The following is a 27,279-nucleotide window of genomic DNA, read 5'->3' on the forward strand; positions in this document are numbered from 1 at the left end:
TGACAGGTAAGACCCTCCTGAAGCAACCTACGACAGACACACCATTAATATAAAACAAAAAAGGGGAAAATGTTGGGACTAATGACACGTTAACTAACTCAGGCTGACTCCTTACTTCCTGGTGGGTGAGCAAGATCAAGGCCTCAAAGGTGGTTTCAAAAGTTAATAACGATAAATCAGACACCGTCAGGGATTGGTTATCAACAATTCTGTGAATGTGATTAGCTGGTGCTTGCCATACAATCCTATGGGACTCTCACCAGCGTGAACCCCACCCCATGCCTTGCTGACTTTTAAACTGATTGGTTCCCACCTAGCCTTCATCCTACATAATAGCTGTGTGACTTCCTCAACAAAGGAGTTCCTGCTGTGACTGGTCTCCCTGATGCATCTGATTGTCCTCTACCCGGAGGGCTAGGTTTTGGCGATCAGTCAGCCCTACCTTTCCCAGTCTGGCCTTGTTGGAGAGTGGTCCCTTCCCTTGTCGCTGGTGGAGAAGACCGAAGGGGTTAAAGATCCCAACACAGGTATTTAACTTTTTGAGGTGATTGTGAAAGGAGTAGTTTTCCTAATCTCTCTTTCAGCAGATTCATCACTGATATATAGGAATGTGTTTGATGTATGTGTGATGATTTTTATTTCCTGCTACTTTTTGGAACTCATTTAGTAGCTCCAGAAGTTTTCTGGTGGAATTTTTTGAATCTTCTAAATATAGAATCATGTACTTGGCAAATAACAATAATTTTAGTTCTTCTTTGCCTATTTGTATAGCTTTAATTTCTTTCTTCTAATTGCTCTGGCTCAAATTTCAAGGACAATGTTGAATAAAGTCATAGAAGAGGGAATCTTTGTCATTTCAGTTCTCAGAATATTTTTACTTTTTATTTGTTTAGAATTATTTTGAATTTGTGTTTAGCATATATCACTTTTACAATGTCGAGGTATGTTCCTACTATCCCTAGTTTTTCTAGTGTTTTCAAGATGAAGAAGTGCTGTATCTTGTCTAATGTTTTTCTTTACCTATTGAGATGATCATATGATTCTTGTCTTTAAGTCTGTTGATTTCATAATTACAGTTATTGATTTCCATATGTTCAACCTCCCTCCACCCATGGGATGAACCCCACTTGATTATGGTGAAATATTTTTAATATGTTTTTGCATGCAATTTTCCAGAATTGTATTGAGAATCTTTGCATCTATGTTCATCAAGGATATTGTTCTGAAATTTTCTTTCCTTGATTTGTCTGGTTTTGATATCAGGATGATACTGGATTCTTAGAGTATGTTTGGAGTAGTTACTTCCTTTTCTGTTTCAAGGAATAATTTGAGAAGTATTGGTGTTAATTCTTCTTTGAAGGTCTTTTAGAACTCTTTTGAGAATCTTACTAGTCCTGGACTATTCTTAATTTGTAGGTTTCTGATGGTGTCTATTATTTAATGACTTGAAATTTATCTGATTATATCATGTATATCCCCCTTATTCAGCTTGGGGAGGTGGTATGTCTCTAGAAAATTGGTAATATCTCAAGATTTTCTATTTTTTGGAAGATGAACTTTCAAAATAGTTTTGTTTATTTCTGTATTTCAATAGTAACCATTATGATATTCAACACTAATTTCAATAATTTGAGTTTTCTTTCTCTTCATTAGCATGATTAAAGACATCAATTTTATGTATTTTTTTCAAAGAACAAACTTTTGTCAATTTTTTTGAATTGTTTCTTTTGATTCAATTTCATTGATTTTGGTTCCAATTTTAATTATTTCTTGTCTTCCACTGTTTCGATGTTGATTTCTTCTTTTTCTAGGGCTTAGAGATGTACTATTAGGTCACTTATTCATTGACTTTCTATTTTTTTAATGAATGAACTAAGTGCAATATACTTTCATTTTATTACTGCTTTCATAATGTTCCAGAGATTTTGATATGCTGTATCACTTTTCCCATTGACCTCTCAGTTTATTTTTATTTCATCCCAGATTTCTTCTTTTATCCATTAATCATTCAACAGTGTATTATTTAGTCTCCAGGTGTTATAGTAGCTTCTATTTTTATTTTATTGTTAATTTCTAAGTTTTTACATTTTGATCTGATATAATGCAGGATATTATTTTATTTGATTTTTTTTTGCTAAGAGTTGCTTTGACACATAAATATAGTCTATTTTAGAGAAGATTCCGTGTGCTGCTGAGAATAAAGTGTATTCAATATTGATGGATGAAATATTTTATTTAGACTGTAAAGTCTAAATGATTGATTTTATTGTTTAGTTCTATAGTTTCTTTGTTTAGTTTTTGTTTGGAGGATCTATTGTGTGGTGAATGTGTGTCAAATTCACCCAGTATTATTGTTCTGTGGTCTGTTTGATTCTACTGTCATATACAACTAAATAGAACAAACAAAATTTTTAAAAATTTTTTAAAGAAATTGAAAAAGATTTTATCGATGTACATAGATGCTTCTTTATTTGGAGCTTACATATTTATGATTGGTATTTCTTTTTGATGTATAATTCTCTTAAACAATAAGAAATGTTCTTCTTTGTCCCTTGTGATAAACTGACTTTAAATACACTTTATCTGATATGAGCATAGTAGCCCCTGTTTGTTTACCAGATCGATGTGAGCTCATTTATTTCTGATTTTTAATTTGAATTAGTTTCTCCTTTGATTGACTACTACTTTAGCGTTGTTCCTGCATTTGAAGTTTTTCACTCTTATTTTTCATTTCTGCTTTATGAAATATTTTGCTGAGAATGTTCTGTAGTGCAGGCTTTCTAGGTGTGAATTCTTAAACTTTTGTTTATTATGCAAGGTTTTATTTCATCTTCAAATATGAAGCTTAATTTTGCTAGATAAGAAATTCTTGTTTGGAATCCATTTTCTTTCAGTGCTTGATATATATTACTCCAGGACCTCCTGGCTTTGAGGGCCTGGGTTCAGAAATCAGCTGAGATTCAAATTGGTTTCCACCTGTATGTAACCTGATAATACTCTCTTGCAGCCTTTAAATTTCTATCCTTATTCTGTATTTTATGCATTTTCCTAATAATGTGTCTTGTTGTGGGTCTGTTTTTATTTAGTATATTTGGGATTCTGTAAGTCTTTTGTATTTGAGTTTCCATTTCATTCTTTAGGTTTGGGAAATTTTCTAATATTATGTCATTGAAAAGATTGTGCATTCCTTTGGTTTGTATCTCTGTGCCTTCACCTATCCTGATAAATCTTAAATTTGACCTATTCATGTTAGACCATACTTCTTGGAAGTTCTGTTCATGGTTTCTTAACATCTTCTCTGCATGTTTAACTTTATTTTCAAGATTATATATGTTGTCTTGATTGCCTTAGGTTCTGTCTTCCAAGTGATCTAGTCTGTTGTGATGATTTCCATTGAATTTTTAATTTGGTTTTTTGATTCCTTCATTTTGAGGAGTTTTGCTTGATCTCTTTTCAGAATATCTGTCTCTTCTTTGAAATGATCTTTTACTTACTGAATTTTATCTCTGATTTCACTCCTTATATGTCCTTTCCTTGTGGATCAGTTAACTATGTACATTCTAAACTCATTCTCTGACATTTCTTGTCATTTAATTCTATTCTCAGTGCATTGGTTTGTTTGCGGCTATTCGTTACCATGATTTTTTATGCTACTTGTGTGTCTACCCATCTAGAAATATGGATCTGAGGCATTTCTACCCTGTACTTACAGTGTTCCTGAAAGTTTCTAATGCCTTGTTTTAAGCAGAAAACAATAATAACAGCAATCAATGCAAACAATATTCAGCCATGAACCAAGTAGGCCTTACTACAATGTCTAAACTTTTGTCACAATAAGCAGAAATGATGTGTTCAGTTAATGCCTACAAGAAAAACAGTAATTTTGCCAAAGGCTTTACAATTTCAGATGTTGGACAAAGAGAGAAGAGGAGTGGTGTAGGATTTTTTTATGAGAAGGAGGAGAGAAGATAGAAGTAAAAAAATTATAAAAGTGAAATAGGGAATAATTGAGGTTGGTCATTAGCAGGAGAAAAGAAAGAAACAGAATCAAGGGAAATAGACAAGAGAGAGAAAAATATATATAAAACACATTTTTTAAAAAGTTATAAATAGAAAAATATATAAATAAAAAACATAAAATTAAAGTGAAATCACTGAATCACTTTCTATTCAGAAATCCCTGTCCTAAATAAACTGATGCATGAAAAATATTTGATTTCAAAAGTGGTACAAATGTGAGAGAAAAAAAGAAAAATACAAGGGGAAAAATATATCTCAATGAAAAATTGAACAATTGTTCCCATTGGTGTTCAAAAGTTTCTCAGTTTCCCTTCTCAGAAGTTAGGTAGGGTTGTCTGAAATTTGATGCTTGTTCCACCCTCAGATGGGTGAGGTTGCTAGGGTTATAGAGTTAATCCTGGAGGTTGAACTCCTGGAAATGGGGTGTAGGCTCAGGTATGCTCCAGTTTCTTCTCTGAATGCCAATTGGCCTGGTGATATTATGTCAGTGTACCTCCAGGGCCCAGCAATTTCCAGTTCATGCTGGAAGGCTGCACCCTGGAAATACACTTTGTGTTCTACTCCCATGGTGTATAAGCCTGTTATTAACCCACTACATTGCCTACAGATCACATTATTCTTGGTCTCTGATTCAGTCTCTGAACTAAATCTTTCCTGCCCCTGTCCTTTCAAATTCCTGATCAGATGCTTCTCTCCCAGCTGGTCCTGAGGATTGGACACTAGGACCTCCTAGCCAGTCTCAAAGTTGTGTTCTGAACAGGATGAGTCTGGCAGCTAAGCAACATGTGGTCCAAGTTGGGAATAAGCCATGTTGGAGGCCAGCTGTTTCACACTGAGTGGATCAAGGCCAGGTGCCATGACCTGCAGACCAGTCATGAAGCTGCAAGTGATGGACCAGGTCAGGGGCCAGGGAGGGTTTGGGAGACTGGGAACTGGGGATCCAGGAAGAACATATTGTGTGCTTGACTGATGCCAGACCTGGAGGGACTCCAGGATAAGTGGATACCAGACTGGGGAGGAATTCAGGCTGGTGCTGGGATCCAGTGAGTACTGGCCAGGACAGAACCCAGAAAGCCTGTGAGTGCCAGACCAGCTGGTTAGGTGAGCTGAGATCAAAAAAAGGTTGGAAGAGACTCTCTTCCAACTTTCTGAGTCAAATCCACAGTAACCTGTCCCATCAGTCCCTGTGAGTCTCAGGTTTCACAGGACTGGGTATAGCACAGGTCTCTCCAGCTTCCATAACCTATGTTCCCCTAGGCAAAATGCTCCCAGTTTCTGACTTTCCACAGGTTTGCTAGGCTCACACAGGCCTATGCAGATCTAGCTGCAAACTCATATATCTGGGATTCCAGTTTCCCTAGACTGCCATGTTGAAGTCCCAAGAGAGTTATTGGATCATGGAAAACAGATAAACTCTAGGGGAGAGGGTTTATGTTTGTTTGTTTGTTTGTTCATTTGCTTTTGGTACCAGGGATTGAACCAAGGGGCACTTAACCACTGAACCACATCCACAGCCCTTTTTGTATTTTATTTAGAGACAGGGTCTTTAGTCTGTCTAATTGCTCTGGCTACAGTTTCAAGGACAATGTTGAATAAAAGTAGTGAAAGATGACATCCCTGTTTTGTTCCGGTTTTTAAAGAGAATGCTTTCAGTTTTTCTCCATTAAGAATGATGTTGGCCATGGGCGTAGCATAAATAACCTTTAAAATGTTCAGGTATTTTCCTACTATCCCTATTTTTTCTAGTGTTTTGAGCATGAAGGAGTGTTGTATTTTGTTGAACACTTTTTTTGCATCAATGGAAATAACCATATGATTCTTATCCTTAAGTCTGTTGACATGATGGATTATTGATGGATTATGTTTATTGATTTATGGATGTTAAACCATCCTTCCATTCCAGGGATGAACCCCACTTGATCCTGGTGCACGATTTTCTTAATATGTTTTTGAATACAGTTTGCCAATATTTTGTTAAGGATCTTTGCATCTATATTCATCAAGGATATTGGTCTAAATTTTTCTTTCCTTGATGTGTCTTTTCCTGGTTTGGGTATGAGGGTGATAGTAGCTTCATAGAATGAGTTTGGTAGGTTACCCTCCTTTTCTATTTTCTGGAATACTTTGAGAAGTATTGGAATGAGTTTTTCTTTGCAGGTCTTGTAGAACTCGGCTGAGAATCCATCTCGTCCTGGACTTTCTTGGATGGTAAGTTTTTAATGGCTTCTTCTATTTCATTGTTTGATATTGATCTGTTTAAATTGTATAGGTCATCCTGGTTCAGTTTGGGAGAAGCATATGTCTCTAGAAATTTGTCAATGTCTTCGGTAGTTTCTATTTTGTTGGAATACAGATTTTCAAAGTACCTTCTCATTATGTTATGTAACTCAGTGGTATCTGTCATGATATTTCCTTTTTCATCACAAATTTTGGTAATTTGAATTTTCTCTCTCCTTCTCTTTGTTAATGTGGCTAAGGGCTTGTCTATTTTGTTTACTTTCTCAAAGAACCAACTTTTTGCTTTGTCAATTTTTTGAACTGTTTCTTTTTTTCAATTTCATTGATTTCAGCTCTGATTTTAATTATTTCCTGTCTTCTACTACTTTTGTTGTTATTCTGTTCTTCTTTTTCTAGGGTTTTGAGCTGTAATGTTAGGTCATTTAGTTGTTGACTTTTCATTCTTTTCTGCAATGCACTCCATCCAATGAATTTTCTTCTTAGTACCATTTTCATGGTGTCCCAGAGATTTTTATAGGTTCTATCATTGTTCTCATTGAACGCTAAGAAATTTTTTATCTCCTCCCTGATGTTTTCTGTTATCCATGTTTCATTCAATAGCATATTATTTGTCTCCATGTGTTGGAGTAATTTCTGTTTTTTACTTTGTCATTGATTTTTACTCTCAGTTCATTATGATCTGATAGAACACAAGGCAGTATCTCTATTTTTCTGCATTTCCTAAGGGCTGCTTTGTGGCATAACATATGGTCTATTTTCGAAAAGGTTCCATGTGCTGCTGAGAAGAAAGTGAATCCACTCGTTGATGGATGGAATATTCTACATATGTCTATTAAGTCTAGGTTATTGATTGTTTTATTGAGTTCTATCGTTTCTTTGGTTGGATTTTGTTTGGAAGATCTATCTAGTGGTGACAGTGGTGCATTAAAGTGACCCAGCATTATTGTGTTGTGGTCTATGTGATTCCTGAAATTGAGAAGGATTTGTTTGATGTACAGAAATGCACCATGGTTTGGGGCATAAATAAGTACTGTCATTATGTCTTCCTGATTTATGGTACCCTTAAGCAGTATAAAATGTCCTTCTTTATCCCTTCTGACTAACTTTCCACTTTATCTGATATAAGGATGAAAAGCCCTGCTTTTTTACTGAGTCCATGTGCATGGTAGGTTTTTTCCCATCCTTTCACCTTTAGTCTGTGGATGTCTTTTCTATGAGATGAGTCTCTTGCAGGCAGCCTATTGTTGGGTCTTTCTTTTTAATCCATTCTGCCAGTCTATGTCTTTTGATTGATGAATTTAGGTCATTAACGTTCAGAGTTATTATTGAGATCTGAGTTGTATTCCCAGTCATTTGGCTTATTTTTGGTTTTTAAGTTGGCTTGGTTTCTCCTTTGAGTGGTTTTTCTCTAAGGTAGTTCCTCCCTTTGCTGACCTCCATTGTTGTTTTTCATTTCCTCCTCATGGAATATTTTGTTGAGAACATTCTGTAGTGCAGGCCTTCTATTTGTAAATTCTTTTAACTTTTGTTTATCATGGAAGGATTTTATTTCATCTTCAAATCTGAAAGTTAGTTTTGCTGGGTATAGGATTCTTGGTTGGCAACCATGTTCTTCAGAGCTTGAAATATGTTGTTCCAGGCCCTTCTAGCTTTGAGAGTCTCGGTTGAGAAGTCAACTGCTATCCATATTGGTCTCCCCCTATATGTAATCTGATGCTTTTCTCTCGTGGCTTTCAAAATCCTATCTTTATTTTGAATGTTAGGCATTTTCATTATAATGTGCCTTGTTGTGGAACTGTTGTGATTTTGTGCATTTGGTGTCTGTAAGCCTCTTGTATTTGATTTTCCATTTCATTCTTCAGGTTTGGGAAATTTTCTGCTATTATTTCATTGAATAGTTTGTTCATTCCTTTGGTTTGTATCTCTGTGCCTTTCTCAATCCCAATAATTCTTAAATTTTGTCTTTTCATGATGTCCCATAGTTCTTGGAGATTCTGTTCATGATTTCTTACCATCTTCTCTGTTTGGGCAACTTTATTTTCAAGATTAAATATTTTGTCTTCATTGTCTGAGGTTCTGTCTTCCAAGTGGTCTAGTCTTTTGGTGATGCTTTCCATTGAGTTTTTTATATGGTTTATTGTTTCTGTCATTTCAAGGATTTCCGTTTTTTTTTTTTTTTTTTTTTTTTTTTTTGAGAATCTCTATCTCTTTGTTGAAATGATCTTTTTGCTTCCTGCAGGTGCTCTTTCAGCTTATCGGTATTATCATTCATTGCCTGAATTTGCTCCTTTATCTCATCCTTCCACTTTGCGAATCATCTTAATCATGTATAATCTGAAGTTCTTTTCTGACATTTCTTCTAACCTAGTGTAATTGGATTCTATTACTATAGAATCTAGATTTGTTTGGATCATTTTCTTCCCTTGTTTTTTCATGTTGTTCATGTATCTTCCCTTCTAGCAGTGCAGATCTGGGGTATTGTCGATTTCCCCTTATAGGCTTATCATGGTCCTATAGGTCTTCAAAACCCTTTCTTTAAGGGGAGATCAATATTAGCAGTGCCCAATTCAGACACTATGCAATCCTAGACCAAATAGCCTTTATGAGGACAATAACAAATTGTCATAATAACAGAATGAGTTCAAATATTATCGTCAATAAAACAAACAGATTTGCAATAAGGTCTGCAGTTTCTAATGGAGGACAAAAAGGATGCAGAGGGATGAAGAATGTTGTTGTTAATGGGATAAGAACGAATATATAGAAGTTCCAGATAATAGAAAGTGTGAGAGTGTAATCAAAAGAAATTGGATGTTAGCATGCAAAAAAAGGGAGGAAAGAGACTCTGAGGGAACAGGTAAACAAAAGGAAAAGAGAACAAAAAAGTAAAGAAATAAAAACTTTATTTTTTTTCAATAAGGAGGAGAAAAAGAAAATCTACAGTATAACAGTCATACAGTTATGAAACCTCCCAGTCTTCAGTAGTCTGATGCATGAAAGGTACCTGACAATGATCTTCAAGCCTCCAGCAGGTGTTTCAGGATGGGATTTGCCCCACCTAAAGATTGGAGCTATGACTTCCAGGATTATCCAAGATGGCCACTCTGGCTTCGAAATGTGTTGGCAAATGGGGAGCTGCAGCTCAGGTTGTGGCCGTGGTCAGCAGGAGGTCCTGCAGGTGGGATGTAGTTGGTCAGGCAGGGGTCCTGGAGGTCGGGTGTGTTTGGTTTTGTTGTGGGATCCTGGAGGCCAGGTGCAATCAGTTGGTCTGGGGTCCCGGTGATAGGGCGCAGTCAATTTGTCTGGGGTTCCTGGCAGCAGAGAGCTGTCAGTCGATGTGTAGGGCCCAGAGGTAGGGAGTTATCGGTTGGTTTAAGCAATCCTGAGACGGGTCTCAGTCAGTCTGGCCAGGGTCCTATGGGGCCTGGCTGTTGTCTCAAATGGTGGCAGCCACTTGTAATCAAACCTGCAGGTACTGTAGTGCAGTGAACTTCCAGGCACCAAGCAGGTAGCTGGTGCTCCACTGGTGGTCGGCGATCAGTTTTCTGGACTGTTCTCAGCCAATTCGGAGGTGAAACCTCGTGCATTGGGTGATGGATAGGTGTAAGGCAGGCGATGGACGGGCCGAGAGGCAGGCAAATGGCGGATGATAGACACCTGACAGTGAGCAATCTGCCACTCAAAAAAGGCGTCTAATATGCTGAAGACTGCAGGTGATCACAGCAGACAAATTGGGGTAAACACGCAGGGAATTGATAAGCAGCAAAAACTGCCTCACCAAGAAACAGATATCCTCTGCTTGAAACCGGAGTAATGGAGCAACAAGGAACGCAGTCTTCCCTCTAGTCCACCATCTTGGATCCCCCCATATTTCTACTTTTGATAAATTTCTGCTTAGTTCCTTTGCCCATTTATTATTGGGTTATTTGGGGGTGTTCTGGTGTAAAGATTTTTTTTAATTCTTTGGTGTGTGTTGGTAGTAATATATTTGACTTAAAATAGATTAAATTTGGGAGGAAGGAAATGGAGAGCTTTCAGGGACCAACTTGTCATTTTGTAACTGTCCATTTTGTATTGCTATAACACAATATTACAGACTGGGTAATTTATAAAGAATGGAGATCTCTTACACTTGTGGCGACTGCAAAGTCCTTGTTTGAGGACCCATATCTGTGAAGGTCTTTTTGCCACAACATCTCATGGCAGAGTAGACAGAACAAGGAGAGATATGGGAAGGTAGCTGAATTCATCAGTTTATCAGGTATTCACTCACAAGATAACTAAGCCACTCCTGAGGTAACAGTATTTATCAGTTCATAAGGATGTGAAACCTCAGAACATAATTACCTCTTAAATTCCCACCTCTCAATCCTCTTGCCACCAGAGGTTAAGGTTCCTTTCATTTGAACGTTAGCAAACACATTTAAGCCACAGCATCCCACTCCTGGTCCCCTAAATTTATGGGCTTCTTGTTTGCCAAGCAAATTTGTTTATTCAAATTGTTCCCAAAGCCTCAATTTATTCCAGCATCCAAAGCCAAAGTCCCAAGTTTTATCTAAATGAGCTATGGTTTGAGACTCAATGTACAATTCATTTTGAGGGTAAATTAATCTTCAGATATAATCATGTGAAATTATAAGTTTTGTGCTTCCAAAGTACATTGGTGGGACAAAAGATATATTTTAAATTTCAAAGGGAAGAAAGATGTAACTGGACTTAAGGAAGCTCATAACTCAACTGGAAAAATAACATTAAGTCTTAAAACTGGAAAATAATCTCTTGGTTAATCCATGTCCCATATCCTGTCAAAGGTTTCCTGATTTCAATTGACTTAGAGAATTTAATATCCATCTTATAAGGAGGCAAATCACATAAGGATATGAATTTCCCTTTCCTTGTGTAGGTGGGGTTATGGAAGAGATCCACTTTGGAAGGTGAGAAAGCTACTCAAACCCCAAAAGATTCACCACTACTGTTCTCCACATTTCACAGAGGAGGTCAGCAATCTCCTCTGTAGATCATTGGGCACACATCATGTTATGAAGTTGGTGCATGTACTCATGAGCAGCAGTTCATGAGGCAGTTGTTCACTATATGACATTCTGCCAAATGGGTAAAATGACCACAGCATATAAGTTCCTTTTCTCAGTTCTCAGTTCTCATATGACACGGGCAAGTGACAGTGACTTCCCACAAGATGGCAGCTGCTGCTCCTGCACTGAACCTAAAGACTTGACTATCTGCTTACCAATGTTTCAGTTCACTCCAATTTCCCACCCATTATTCTAACAAAAGAGCCCAAAATGCCCATACTGGTACATTTTGATCCTTTGTGGATTTGCACCCTCCTTGCTCTCAGGGGTGTATCTTTGCATTCTTTCACTATCTCCTCATTTTGCAATAAATCTGCTCTGAGTACTATCTCTGCCTCCTTCTACTTCTGTTTCTATAGTATGTTAGTTCCCCAATCTTAAGGCACTATGTCCAAGAACCAAGGTCCACTCTGGTGTCTACACTCAACCTCTGGTAACATTTTTGGTGCTGTGACTCAGATGGCAGGAAGATTTCAGTAGGAAGTATGTTTTGTTCTCATCTTCCTCAGAGGCAGAGAAATAATTTTCAAGTTTGTTTTTCCACTACAGCATCACACTTCTCTTATGCTATCCATGACATATGAACACCATTATTTTTCCTGTCTTTTGGAATGGTGGTGAAGTCCAGACCCTTGCAAGTGCCCAATCTGCCTTACTCACTCTTCTTGTCTGTGCTTTGTCTTTGCAGGCACAAGAATATGGTATATAAATCATTTTCTATTTTAGTCAGCTTTTTCATTGCTGTGACTAAAAACCCTGACAAGAACAATGTAGAGGAGGAAAAGTTTATTTTGTCTCATAGTTTCAGAGGTTCAGTTTATAGTCTACCAACTAAATAGTTCTGGGCCCAAGGTGAGGGAGAACATCAAAACAGAAGAACATTGCAGAGGAAAGTAGCTCAGGGTGTAAAGCCATGAATCAGAGAGAGTTCCCCTCAATATGGACAAAAATTACCCCCTCTAGTTACACTCTACTTTCCTACAGTTACAACCCAGTTACTACTGTGATGTGCTGACTCCATGAGAATGTATAGGCCAGACTCTAAGGAAAATGACTAAACAGACTCCATTTTTCTCTGAGACTCCATGTTATGTAGGAAATAAGCTTCTCCCATGGGAAAACCCTGCCTCTGTCCCCATCGTCGGTTACTTGGTGTGACACGTTTAACAATATAAAATGACAATCCCTGTGTAATAAAAAATTGCTCTCTTTTGATTCCTATTGCTCCTAAACAATGTACCATGATTATGTGGATGTTAGTAACCATTCTTTAGTTACACCTAGGAAGGGTCATTTTGGCCCACTTCTCCCTCTGTTGATGATCTCATGATGTTAGTTTGTAATTTCGAATCATCGCAACAGACAATTATGAATGATGTGATTTTTGGTATAAGAACCCCTACAACCCTATGGTTTGGGCTGTTCTCTCAATAGCCATTTTTGGGGGGCATTGTGTGAGACAGTCAGCCAGCTGGCTTAATAAAGACTCTCAAATTTGGACTTCTCAGTGGTGATCAGTCTGTTCTTAAATTACACCTCATAACAGTACATATCAGCGTACTAATCCACTGATTAAGTTTAAACCTTTAAATCACTTGGATTCCATGTTTCACCTCTGGGCATTCTTGCATTCTCACACGTGAGTTTTTTGTGAAGACCTCATATCTAAACCAAAGCATGAGGGAAATTAGCCAGTTCCACTTTTCAGTGTTTTTCTGCCTCATAAAACTCTTCCCTTGTCATGAGGTGAGACTCACAAGTTCACATGTATGTTACCATCAACTCAACCTGGATGAATGATAAGTTAGCAGATCTAGAGCTATTACTGGAGGATAGACAAGAGACTTGAGCCAATGGGAAGTGATCTTCAAATTAGAGTACATAATTGCCCACCAGATAGTACAGTCCATTTATTATCTGGAATAATGGTATGTAAAGAGGGGATGAACCCTAAGGAATGTCCATTCATGCAGTACACATACAAGAGATATCCCACTTGACTTAAATATCCCATACAAACAGAAGAGAAATCAAACAAGGGACAGGAATCCTTTTAGGTTGGATGCAGCAAGGAGCCACACTTAGAGTAAAAGATGAATGCAACAAAACATTAAGGGTCTCCTTGTACAAACCACAAAAGCTAAGAATCTGGATAAATTGATTTCATGTTCTGTTTTTCTCCTGATTGCCCTGTATTCTTCTCTTTTAAGTCCCTTAGGACTTATTCTATTGCTCATCTCTTTTGAGTTTCTCATCCTAAACACCCTAAATTTCTCACTTCTAGGAAACAACATGCCCTGACTCCTCAATGGTACCAATAGCTTCCCTTTTACACTTTTATCCCCCAGATTTGTCCTCCTCTTTTTATGACAATTATAGTCCTGCCAGATCATTGATGGATGTGTTCCTCTCAGCTGTCCATCCTTATCCAACCTATGAATATCCCTAAAGGAATTAAGGGATTCCTTGAGAAGGGAATGTTGGTGTAAGTAATTAGCTAGAAATGAACAGTGATGGGAGAGCAGGGATAAGGTGTCGGCTGCCAAGAGGGCCCTAATAGGCAACTGACCTGGAGGAATTAATACCCATCATGCACTGATGCCATCTTGCAAAGAGGTCAATCACATAAGGATAAAAGCCCCTTTCCAATTTGTGAGTGGACTTATGGAGGAGATTCACCTGGGAAGATCGTTAGGCTTTTCAAATCATGAAGAGTCCACCACAGTACAAGGGGCCCATCAACTTCTTCTGTAGCTCAACAGGCTCAATTGTGTTCTCAAGGTGGTGCATGTATCGAGAATCATTCTTAGAGTCTTTTGGCTGCTGCTTGCCCTTCCACAAGTCACACTAGGCCAGAAAGAATAAAATAAATAACAGTTCTCACATTGTGTATGCATGTGACTTCCCACAAGAGGGCAGCAGTTGTACACAAACTGAGCAAAAAAATGCTACCTGTTGCTAACACTTTTCTTCCACCACAAGTTCACCCCACTATTCTAAAAACAAACCCCAAGGTCTAACCATTTCAGAGCAGGGATACATCTTCTTTTACTGAGTTCCTGCCACAACTAGATTCTCACTTTGTGATAAGCCTGCTCAGAGTGTATTTTTGTTTCTGTGCCAGTACAGTGCCCTAATCTTAAAGCACTATACTCAAGAACTGAATTTCGCTTCACTGTCTATGCTTAACAGCTCTGCTGAGTGGCAAGTTTCTGCCTGAATCCAAGATATACACCATAACATTAGAAATCAAATTGGAGTTCACCGTGGTCCCATAACTGCACAATCAACAGCACATAGATACTGTAAAGTCCCTTAACTTGTACCCTCTAGAAAGTGACACAGCTGCACCTCTGCCTTCCTGAGCCACACTTGGGTTGGATAAGGGGCACTCTGCCATAATTCAGGAATCAGGTTCACATGTCTCACCTCTGCTCAGTTTTATGAGTACCTCTTTGCAAACCTTCCCTGAGGTCTTAGCATGCCCTAAAGATCTAAAGGAATGCTTTCAGGGTATTTTAGTCAGATTTTTGCTGCTGTGATTAAAGGACCCCAAACAGAACAATTCTAGAGGAAGAAAAGTTTATTAAGTGATCACTGTTTCAGAGGCCTCAGTCCATAGACAGCCTGTTCCATTCCTTGGGGCTCAAGGTGAGGATTAACATCATGGTGGAAGAGTGTGGTGAAAGTAAGTAGCTCATAAGCTGGTCAGGAAGGAGAGAGGCTCTACTATCCAAATATAAAATATATACCAAAAGGTATGACCCCAGGACCCATCTCCTCTTGCCACACCCTATCCACCTTCAGTTACCACTCAGTTAATCCTATCAGGGAATTAATTCAATGATTATATCGGCTCTTATAATCCAATCATATCTCCCCTAAACCTGGCATTGTTTCACACATGAACTCTTGGGGGACAACTCACATACAAGCCATTAACACAGGGCTATTCCCCATTCATTGTCTGATGAGTACAAGGTGGCTTCCTTCTGTTCATATCACTCTCTTTAGCAAATATTCACTTGACATACCCTTAGTCTTTTCTCCCAAGCATACTGTTTAATAACTTTTAGATGACTAGGCTGAGAGTTTTTCAAATATTTCTATTCTGCTTTCCATTCAAGTACAAATTCTGTCTTCAAATCATCTCTATTCTGCCAAAAGAAACCATGCAGCACTTTGAACAATTTGCTTCTTAGATATTTCTCCTACCAGATAGTCTATTCATTGCTTCTAAGTTCTGACACCACAAACTCCCCAAAACACAGACACAATTCTGCCACTTGTTTGAATGTGTATAACAATGATGGCCTTTACTCCAGTTTCCAATACTTCATCCCACCTAAGACACGTTAGGATGTCCTTTACCATTCATATTCCTACCAACATTCTCATCATTGCCATGTTAGTAGTCTCTAAAGTGTTCCAGAATTTCTCTACATTCTTTCTCTTCTAAGCCCTAAACAGAATTTTCCCTGGTACTCCACATAGGTAATATAGGATTTTTCTAGACTTGCTCATCAAAATCATCAGCCTCTACTCATTTTCTAGTTCCAAATATGTTCCCCCATGGGTTTTACAAGAAGTAGTTCTGCTTATAAGTTCCAATGTTGTGTCTTAATCTATTTTGCTTCTATAACAGAATATCTGAGACTGGTAATTTATTGTTTCAAATACTCATTTTTTTAACATTTCGACGACTGAGAATTCAAAAGTCAAATTACCCCTATTTAGCAAGGGACTTTCTGCTGATTGATTCCAACACCAAAGGCAGATGGCAAGTTGAAAAATGAGAGTGGGGTGATAGATATTGAATAGAAAGGATGGCATCCAAACTTATTATTTAATTAGGAAACTACTCCTATGATAATTAAACCACCCTGTGATATGACCTTAATCCATTTATAATGGCAGAGTCCTCATTATCTAATCATTTTCATGGTTTCATCTCTCAACATTGTTCCATTTGGGATTAAGTTTCCCATGAACAAATTTTGGGGGAAAATTTCAAACTAGAGCATAACATAACATTATTAGAATCATAGGAAGGGGCCTGACTGGGACCCCAATAAATCAGGTCTGTCCGCTTTCATTTACTATCTTATAGTGGCTATACTAATTTATAGTCACACCAGAAATGTGTAAGAATTCCTTTTCCTTCATAAATTCATAAATTTATTATCCTTTTGATTTGCATTTGCTGATAGCTAGGGAATGTAGGGACATTCATAACTTCACTTTTTTATTATCCTTTTGATTTGCATTTGCTGATAACTAATGCTACTTTTTATGTATTTATTGGACAAACAGGTACACAGACTAAGGGAACAGAATGAAGAATCCAGAAATAACCTTATATATCTACAGCCAACTGAATCTTGACCAAACTTTCAAAAACATATATAGAGAAAGGACATCCTCTATAACAAATTGTATGGGGGAAAACTGGATATCTACATATAGAATAATGAAAATTGACCCCTATTTCTCACCTTGTACAAAAGTCAACTCAAAGTGGATAAAAGACCTTACTGTAAAACCTGAAACTCTGAAACTACAACAGGAAAACACAAGGTAAATACTTCAAGATATTGGTATAAGGCTATATTTCATAAATAGGACTCAAAAAGCTCAAGAAATAAAAGCCAAAAAAATGATAAATGAGATTACATCAACTAAAATGCTTCTGCACTACAAGAAATCAACAGAGTGTAGAAGCACTTACAGAATGGGAGAAATACTTTCCATCTATTCGTCTGATACAAGGTTAATATCCAGAAATATATAAATAACTTTTTTAAACATAACCTAAAAAATGACAATCCAATTGACAAATGAAAAAGTTATTTGAATAGTACTTCTCAAAACAAAAAGGTTGCCCTTAAACCTTACATTTCAGACTTGTTTGAAAACTGTTATTCCTTTCTTCTTTTTCATTTTGGAATGAGAATGTCTGTCCTGTTCCTTTCCTGAAATTGTAGTTAGAAGTATGCAACATAACTTATTTCTCAGATTTACAGCTGAAGAGCAGTTCTCTTTAGAATGAATCATATCTTGTGCTTTGTTCATATTTTATTTGGATAATATTCAGATAAGACTTTGGACTTTGTAAATTTGATGCTAGAAAGAATGAAAACTTTTGCTTATTTTATTGAGATAAAATTAATGTGCTTTGAATGTAAGAAGGACCTGAATTTTGAGGATGCAGGGCATTATACTATGGTATGAATGCCTATCAAAATTGTCTTGTGGTCTTTAAAAAGAAGAACCTTTGAATTGTAACGGCTGAGTTCTTGGGAGGACTCTGCAGTCCAGGGTCAGAGGCAGCATCCGGCTGGCATTATGGACAGATCTAAAGAAAACTGCGTTCCAGGGCCTGTTAAGGCTATCGTTCCATATGGTGATGGTCCAAACATGTTCTGGTCCCTCAGCACATTCCTTCTCAGAACCCATTACCTGCAAGCAGTGGCCAGGCTCAGTGGGTCTTGTGTCCTTCAAATTCCTCCCTGCGTGTTCCTTTGCAAGCACACAAGCTCGTCTCCAGTAAGAAACTGGGACAGAAGCACTTGCAGGCAGCCAGTGTGCCTCGTCCTATCTTCCGGCCAGTGAACAACACCTGGAAGAGTGAGCAGCCCCCGCCATGGGCACCTGGAAATAATCCTGAAAGGGAACTGGCATCAAAACAGAAAAATGAAGACTCAAAGAAAAGGCAGTGGACTTTGGAAGATTTTGACATTGGTCGCCCACAGGGTAAAGGAAAGTTTGGCAAGAGAAAAACAAAGCAAGCTTATCCTGGCTCTTAAAGTGTTGTTTAAAGCTCAGCTGGAGAAGGCAGGAGTGGAGCATCAGCTCAGAAGAGAAGTAGAGATCCAGTCCCACCTGTGGCATCCTAATATTCTCAGGTTGTATGGTTATTTTCACGATGCCACCAGAGTTTACCTAATTCTAGAGTATGCACTGCTTGGAACAGTCTATAGAGAACTTCAGAAGCTTTCCAAACTTGATGACCAGAGAACTGCTACTTACATAACTGAATTGGCAAACACCCTATCTTACTGCCATTCAAAGAGAGTTATTCATAGAGACATTAAGTCAGAGAACCTGCTTCTTGGATCAACTGGAGAGCTTAAGATTGTGGGTTTTGGGTGGTCAGTACATGCTCCATCCTCCAAGAGAACCACTCTCTGTGGTACACTGGACTACCTGCCCCCCGAGATGATTGAAGGCTGGATGCATGACGAGAAGGTGGATCTCTAGAGCCTTGGAGTTCTTTGCTATGAATTTCTAGTTGGGAAGCCTCCTTTTGAGGCAAACACACACCAAGAGACCTACAAAAGAATATCATGGGTTGAATTCACATCCCCTGACTTTGTGACAGAGGGAGCCAGGGACCTCATTTCAAGACTGTTTGAAGCATAATACAAGCCAGAGGCCAACTCTAAGTGAAGTACTTGAACACCCCTGGATCACAGCAAATTCATCAAAGCAACTGAATTGCCAAAAAGGCAAAGAGTCAACTAGCAAATAGTCATAATCGTGCAGGGAAAGAAATCCTGAACCAGGGCTGTGGTACAGTCTTCAGGAACATGCTGCTGAAACTCCTCTTACTGTCGAGTACCTGCCTTCAACTTTTGAGAGAGCACTACAAGAAATGTCACTTGTCCTTCTGAGCATGCAGTACCTCAGTCTCCCTATCCAGAGAACTGCATTGCAGTGACCACACCTTTCAGAGGAAAAGTAGCTATGAGAGTCATGCTACTTTTACTGTTTTCACAACTGGAGGCTCAATTCGGCTGCAGGTGTACCCACAACTGTGCCAGGCAAGTGACCTTGCAGTGGACAGATGGGAGTCTGGTGTGAGGAAAGTGACCACTCTGCCTGGGTAAGCTAATGAGCTGTTGCAGCAACCTTTAAGTACTTGAGTGTGTGTGTAACTTATTGGTGGCCAAGACTGGGAAAGTTGTTGGAATGAGTATGTGATATGTGACTTCCTTTTAAATGTTAAAATAAAGGTTTTATATGGAAAAAATGGTCTTGTGAAATTGTAATTCCCAAATGTTGCAGTAATAAGGAAAACGAGTTTTAGGGAAGTGATTAAGTCAGAAGAGGAAATCCTTTGTGAATGAGATAAATGCCTTATAAGAGTCTCCAGAATTCTAAGCCACTTCTTTCCCCATAATGAAATGCAGGAGGAAGGTATACAGATGAGTGTAAAGTAGAATATAAACCACCAGATGCCAAATCTACTGATGAATTGATATTAGACTTCTTATCCTGCAGAACTGTGAGAATTATGTATCTACTTTTTATAAATTACCCACCTTATGACATTTTGTTACAGAAGAATAAGTGAACCAACACATATGTATGCCCCAGGAAAGGTGAATGCCATTAAGATCTTGCCTATAATGATTGTATGTGATGGCAAAGTTTCTGAGATATCACGAGTCTACCCTGCATAGGATGTATTGTTTCACTGTAGAGGAGACAAAATGGGTTGAAGGTTTTAGAAATTGCAATTGAACAAAATATATTAGCCAAATTTATAATAACAAAATATTTATTAACTATTATTAGATAGAATCAGTAATTTTAATAATATTAAGTATTGAGTATGGGGGCATTAATATATGAGACTACAATATTCAGGTTGAGTAATCTACCATAAGAAGTCCTTTTTCTCCCTGAGGTTTACAAAAGGTAACTTGAGGTTGTTAAATGGAGAAGCACTGGGATATTCAGCCCTTTAATAATTTGCTTTTATATAAATTTTACTCTTGGAAGCTCTGTTTTTTACTTAATTTGGAATGTATTGACATTTCAACAGGATCTATGGGGATCCATTTTGTAGAAAACTATTTGTGAGTGTTATAATCAGTTAATTTTAATTGTTATAGAGGGTTTGTGCCTACTATACAATATTTTTAAGATAATGAGTACTGTATCAGTTGGTTTTCTGTTACAATAACAAAATATGAGAGTCTGTGTCCTTTACAAGGAAAAGAGGTTTACTTAGCTCACAGGTCTGAAGGTTCAAGTATGACAGTAACACTGGCTTGGTTCTGGTGAGAACCTCTGGTTACCTCAGTGTCACAGGGGAAAACCTTTCTGAAGAAAGGTCCAAGGAATTACCAGAGAGAAGGGAGAACTTGACTCAGGACCAACAGGGACTTTGGCATATGGCAATGAAAATTATTACTGCATGGGTCAGTCAAAGGCAGATACAGAGGTTCATTTAGGAAAGTTGGTACAAATTCAAGGGAGAATGAGGCCAATTTTTAGAGTTATGCCATTGGAGTAAAGCAAGGGATATGCTTCCAAGGGAGAACATGGGCTATCTCCAGAGGCAGAAAGAGTCACATGTTGGTGTACAACATTAATGTTTACAGAAGACAGTTGCCAGGGTCTGGATAAGACCCAATGTGGAGCCACACAATTTCATATTAGTATTTCCTGTGCTTGCACATTGTCCTTATGTTACAAGAGCACAGGTCAAGGTGCAAGTCAAGGGCACATGTTCAGGAGATATAATTTTCCTTGCATCCTTTTGCATCTCAGTTTTACCTGGGCATTTCCTTTGAGACTCAATATTTTTCCTTTGTTCCCAAATTCCTTCCTTAACATCATGGTAGATGGTATCATGGCAGTGGTGGATGTGAAAAGGAGAGGTTGCATGGTGAAACAAGGAGTCAGAGAAAGATCCAGGCATAAGATCTTCTTTCATAACTCATACTCATGAGAACTAACTCAGGGTTCCATGAAAAGTACTTTAATCTCTTCCAAGGGCTGCACTCTCAATAATCTGATCAACTTCCTATAAGCCCTACCACCTGTCAACATTGCTGCACTTAGTACCAAATTTTCAACACATGAATCCTTGGGGGACACACTCAAAACACATCAAAACATTAGCAAATTCTATAGGTGTGGTAAAATTAGACAAGGACATAGCTAAAAATAATTTATAACTATATCCTCTGTTTACATTTAATTATTCTCCTAAATATTTTAGGATATGTTGCTTAAATTTTATGATATATTCAGATATATCTTACTTTGGTACCCAAATTTGGTAAACTATGTGGAAGTTTGTCAATTGGTGTATTTTAGTAATGCTAAAGTTAGCCTAGAATCTGTGTACTGTGGGAATAAAATTCAATCAATTTGTCTCTCTGGTATATACATTTTATAGTAAATTGGGATGTCCAATTAAATTAAAATATGCAACACTTTCACCAAATAATAGTAAGTATTATGTTAGTATCAGCATTTTTTCTCATTGTGTCATTTCCTATCTTTTTATGAGGGTATTGGATGATTCTACCTACTAAAGCTATGGTTTTTCAGTTTTCACCTCTGAAAATTCTCAGTTCTGTCTTTCTAGGTGGTTACAGAAAAAAGAGTGCAGGGCAAAGATCTGGTGGCCTGTCTCATAGGGAGCTGTGTTTTATTCCAATGTTTCCAAGACCACCTTGAGTAATCAAAGTTTAGCAGTCTCTTTCTGGGGGCACAGTTATACCCCTTGCCTAAGGTAACAGTACCTTTTTTGATGAACTTGTATAACTAATGGAAGAAATATCTAAGGAAGGAAGAATTCAGCCTAATGAATGTCTGATTTTGGTCATTACACTAAGATGAATGATCAAAGGGATAACTTCAAGGTGGAATTTGTAATAAAAGAGAAGTTGAACAAAAAGAGTTTGGAAAATTTGCAGTCTAGCCATGAAAGAATGAAAAAGTGTTGAATAATGCAACCAAGCAACTACTTCCTAAAGAGATTAGCATGAATGAAAGGGAGTCATTCTATTCATTATAATCATGAATAAAAGTGTGAAAGGCACTTCAGAGATCTTCAAGGATGCCCTTCCCATCCCAAGATCAGAATATTATTGCCTTGAGGAAAGATAGGGTTCACTTCCTAGGGTCACTTGCTCCACTTCTTAGTACAGCATGTCTCAGCTTGCACAACCACATATCAAATGGAGCCATGTAAGCTTGGGCCACAGTTCCGGAAGTTTTAAAATTGCAAAATTTTGTGACATTCAGATGGTGCTAATTCTCTATTAGTGCAGAATACAAGCATTAAAGAGCATGGTTCCCTTTATCTACATTTCAGAGCACATATTGGAAGTTCTGGAGTCACAACAGAAATTGTCTTAAGGATCCTTCCACCACAGACATTCTCCATTAGAGCAATGCCTACTGGATCTAATTGTCCAAATCCCCAGTGTTTCTCAGAGTTTGCATATGTAATTCAGGTATAAAAGAATAAGTAAGGATATGTAGAAAGTAGTTTTAAAACCTAAAAACATCACAAACACCTTAATTTTCATTCCCCAGGCCTGCTTCCTTGGACCTAAACGTGAAAATGGTCCAATAAATTAGAGTAATGTTTTTAGACCAATAAAGAAGATGAGAGAGAGAATATTCAAAATATTAAGAAAAAAATGTTAAAATGATTTGGATGTATACAACCCAACACTACTAACATCAAACTAAAGAGCCTGAGAAGAACCAGACTGCTCTCACCTGGTCTGTGCTCCATCATCCAAAGAATTGAGCTCATTAAGCTGACAACCACCTCACATACCTCTCATGTTTACAATTTGCAAAGTTTCTTTAAAGAAGTCTGAGGTCCCAAAGCACATCTTACTCTCTAGTGCCTGCACTTCCTCTCCCTTGGTGTGTATATTCTGCTCTATTGCTTTCTTTCCTAAATAAATATACTAGCTTTCCTAAATAAATCTCTACTTGTGTCTCTTTTGACATGTCCTGAAATTCCTTTCTGCAGTATAAGTTAGGAACATGTCAGAGCTGAGTTTGAAAGAGACCACCATAGGAATAATTGCAAATGCACTCCTGGGCTTTATCTCATGTCCTGACAACTATTTTAAAAATAATATAAACTGAGCATGGTGGTGCCTGTAATCCCAGTGATTCAAGAAGCTGATGGCAAGAACATTGTAAATTTGAGATGAACTTTAGCAATTTAGTAAGGACCTGTTTCAAAACTTTTAAAAAATAATCAAATTGATGGGGATGTAGCTGGTGACTATGCTAAAGTGCCCCTGGTTTCAAACCTCACTATTAAAAATGGTAGTGTAAGTTCTCTTTCTCGTCTCTCCTATGTTGTCTATTAGGTATTAAAAGTTGTTGTATGCCTTAAACATTTCAAACAAACTTATCAGCTTTGTACACCAGGTGTATCATAGGGTCAGGTTAATTTTGCCATGATCTCTGAGGACAAACAACATAAAGAATAAAACCTACTGAAGAACCATCAAAATGGCAATTTCCCATGATTTGATTCTCTTCGATTTCCTACCTGGGTGTTCTCTAAACAACTACAGCAACTCATTCTTATCACAAGACAGAAATATTTATACAAAATGTGGCATTTATATGAAAAGCTAGGCTCCAGGATGACCTATTGACCTTGCCTTCCTCAGAGTTAAAATGCCCTCAAGGAAAAGATAAACACTTTTGACATGTACTTAAAGACAATTAGCATTCCTAAACCTTAGCTCTCCTTTGCAAACAGTACTTTCACATGAATAAAATTAACTCTCTCCCTTTGTTCCAGGAACCAGTATGACACTCTGGTCAGTGTTCACTTAGCAGAAGGTCTCATAAAAGCCTTGTGTTTATGTTTGTTCATTTGATTTGTTTTGATTTCTACAATTACCAAGTCAAATTTCCTGACATGTCTGGTATCAAATTGAGATTACCACCCCTCCCCCGAAGCCTCTTTGGACTCCATCTAGGGACACAGTTAAAGATTATTCAGGACTTTTAAGATTTAATTCCTGCTGGTTTTGTTTTAATTGCTTGTAGCCAGTTGTCCCTTTCTTCTTGTACATTTATCTCTCATACGACAAATATCGTTCTTGTGGCTTTCCCACCATTGCATTTTAGAAGTAACTTGCCCTAATTTTATAGGCTCATAACTAGAGAGATTTTGCCTTGGGATAAATCATTAATGGAGTCTCAACCATATTGTATTCAAGTAGGTCTTTAGGTTTGGAGGTGATGCTGGAATCAGCCAAGACCGCAGGATATGGAATATAATGAATATGTTTTGCATTGTGAGAAGGACATGAATTTGGAAGGATAGGGAGAAAATGCTAAGATTCAGATATGATTTGTTTCCTGTTGGATAAATGGAAGAATATATAAAGGGTGACAGTGTTTCCCAAAGCTCAGTCCTTGTCCCTGAAGTCAATCCAATAATGAGGACATAATTTTGAGAAAAAGGAAAAAGATGGTTTATTGCTTTGCTAGTAAAGGAGAAACATAGGAGACTCCTGTCCCAAAGACTGTAATTCTTCCCATTGGCAGCAACAGGAGTATTTTAAAGAGGTGACTTAAAGGCTACATTCTACATGTTCTCTGTCTGGAGCTGTAATTCACATGTGAATTTGGGAGATAGTCATTTCTGAAATCTTCTGATACCATCCCCCAAATCTGATAAACTTCATTTCTATGGTGGATGTGTACTCAAGGACAGAAAGGTAATCTTGTTTCCACTGAGATTATAGAGGGACAGAGATTAGAAAGGAGTGGGGACAGAGGAAGAGAACAAAACATGTTCATTTTAAAAATAAGTTGCATTTGAAGAGTGGGAAGGGTTATATTCAAAACGTAAGGTGGACCACTGCTACATTTCCCCCTCTCAATTTCTATATTCCACTATGTGAAAAAGTGGGTGACAACATCTCCAAACTGCTTCCTGCTGAAAGGGGGTTAAGTTGGGGGAAGTAATCCGAAGTTCTTGTTCTCTATCAGGAGTGGTGTGGGCAGGTAAGGTACTCAGCATCAGAGCAATCCAGAGGTCCACAGTGGTAGATGGCAGATGACTGCACAAGGCATAGATAGAGCAGGATCATGCTAAGATAACAATAAACAAGACAGCAAAGCATTACTTTTTAGAAAACGATTACCACAAAAGAAACTAGCATTTAAGCCAGTCTCTGAAAACCATGGAGACAGTAATTCGTCATCATATCAGTGGGAAAGAGATCATGTTTATCAATATAGGAGGTTAGAAACATTTGTAGGTCTATGAGCTCAGGCTCAAATTAACTCAGAACAAACTTGTGATTATAGAGTTCTTTATGATCATTATTATTAGACATTCCCACACAAGAAAACTTCTTTTACAGCCTTCAACTTTGGTTACTTTTGGCAGGGCTAACACAATTCTGCATCTTAAGTTGCATTAAAAATTATTTTTTTCTTTTAAATGTGAATATAGGACGTTTCTCAGTTTATACTCTCCTGTCAGGTGTTTAAGACCAAGTTGGTCCAAAACTTACCTGACTCCTTAGTGCTTTTAAAAGTCAGGTAAGATTACTCAGAGACCATTCTTGGGGATGTGGGTGAAACTTCTGGGCTCTATTAACTTTCCTTTACCAGTGGTGCCACTTGCCGGGATGGATTTGGGTCTGGCTGACCATATAGACTTCTCCTGGAAGAATCAGGGACATTTCCATCTCTGATGACCCTCCTCTTTGCATAACGTACACTGTTTGGTTTCCTATTCTCTAGGGTCCTCTTGAGTTCCTGGATCAACAGATCAGGTGACTCACTAGAGTTGTAGGGCCCAGGGTCCTGGCTGACCACAGAGAGCAAGAGCCAAAATGTTGGCTGCTTTTCCTTGGTCCTTTCACTTCTTGACTTTGGTCTCCAACTTTTTGGTTTTAAACATACAGCAAGCCAGTTTCAAAAGTCTTAAAGAGGGAGTAACCAGTTATAACTTCAATATCTTTAATTTTACAGTTACCCCTTTCATTTAATTTGGGTTAGTATTATTACTGTAAGTCAGCATTATATGCTACCTGTCCTATAGGTGATACCTTATTTTCTCAAATTATCCCAGGTTGTTCTTTTTAGAAGCAGTACCTCTGCAAAACACTAACAAGCAAGAGTTATAAAATTTACAAGGAAAATACAAAATGAAATTAACAAAGCCAAAACATATTTAGTTTGTGTATTAGCTATGTACCAAGAAAATGACTTTTATAAACTCTAAACTAAGTTATATATTATATCCCCTGTTTGAGATCACAGAAATGTTTACATAAAATTCAATCTTTTGAATACAACTCTAAATGAGCTGAAGTCTAGCTTACTTTGGAGCTATTCTAACATGGAGTAAGGTGGGAAGCAGAACCTTATCTCAGGTAAGGTGGGGCTCTTCATAAATAACACAATACAGCATTACATCTGAAACATGAATCAAAGAGAGACTAAGAGAGTTTTTACTTAATTTTTGTGGAAAAAGTCACAGAATGTTTCCAAGTTTTACACTGTCACCTTTGAACAGATTATGCTCTTCTTATTATCTTCCAAAAATGCATTTAAATTCCAATTCCAGTGTGAAGAGTAATAACACAAAAATGTGTATATAACTTATTGACAACAGGTTACTTTATCCAGTCATAAAGTATCAAATGGACACGAATAAATACCAGTCAAATTTGTTATTTCTATAGAAATCTGAGACTTTTGCTACAGAATATTTTGTTTGAAGAACCAACAGAGCAAAGTGTTCAAATAAGCTTTACATTTAAACAAGAGTAACATTTGAAGTACAATTTAGAATCCAGAGAGTATGGTAACAATAATCACAGGTCTATATCGGTTAACAAAAACTGAAGGATAGCTTTAAATCTCTTGTACATTTAGGAAAGAGTATTAATGATCATAAATTGACTTAATCTTCAAAACAGTAGAAAAAAATAGGGATAGCAGAAACATTCCTCAACATTGTAAAGGCTATCTATGCTAAGCCCAAGGTGAACATAATTCTAAATGGAGAAAATCTAAAAGCATTCCCTCTAAAAACTGGAACAAGGCAGGGATGCCCCCCTTTCACCACTTCTATTCAACATTGTCCTTGAAACTCTAGCCAGAGCAATTAGAC

The 27,279-nt window shown here is 37.6% G+C and overlaps 1 pseudogene; it reads left to right on the plus strand.

Annotated features, from left to right (window-relative positions):
- The first annotated feature begins 17,696 nt into the window (after positions 1-17,696).
- LOC124977841 (aurora kinase A-like) lies at positions 17,697-18,882 on the plus strand (annotated as a pseudogene).
- The last annotated feature ends 8,397 nt before the right edge of the window (positions 18,883-27,279 follow it).

Source organism: Sciurus carolinensis, chromosome 2, assembly GCF_902686445.1.
Source record: "Sciurus carolinensis chromosome 2, mSciCar1.2, whole genome shotgun sequence".
NCBI lineage: Eukaryota > Metazoa > Chordata > Mammalia > Rodentia > Sciuridae > Sciurus > Sciurus carolinensis.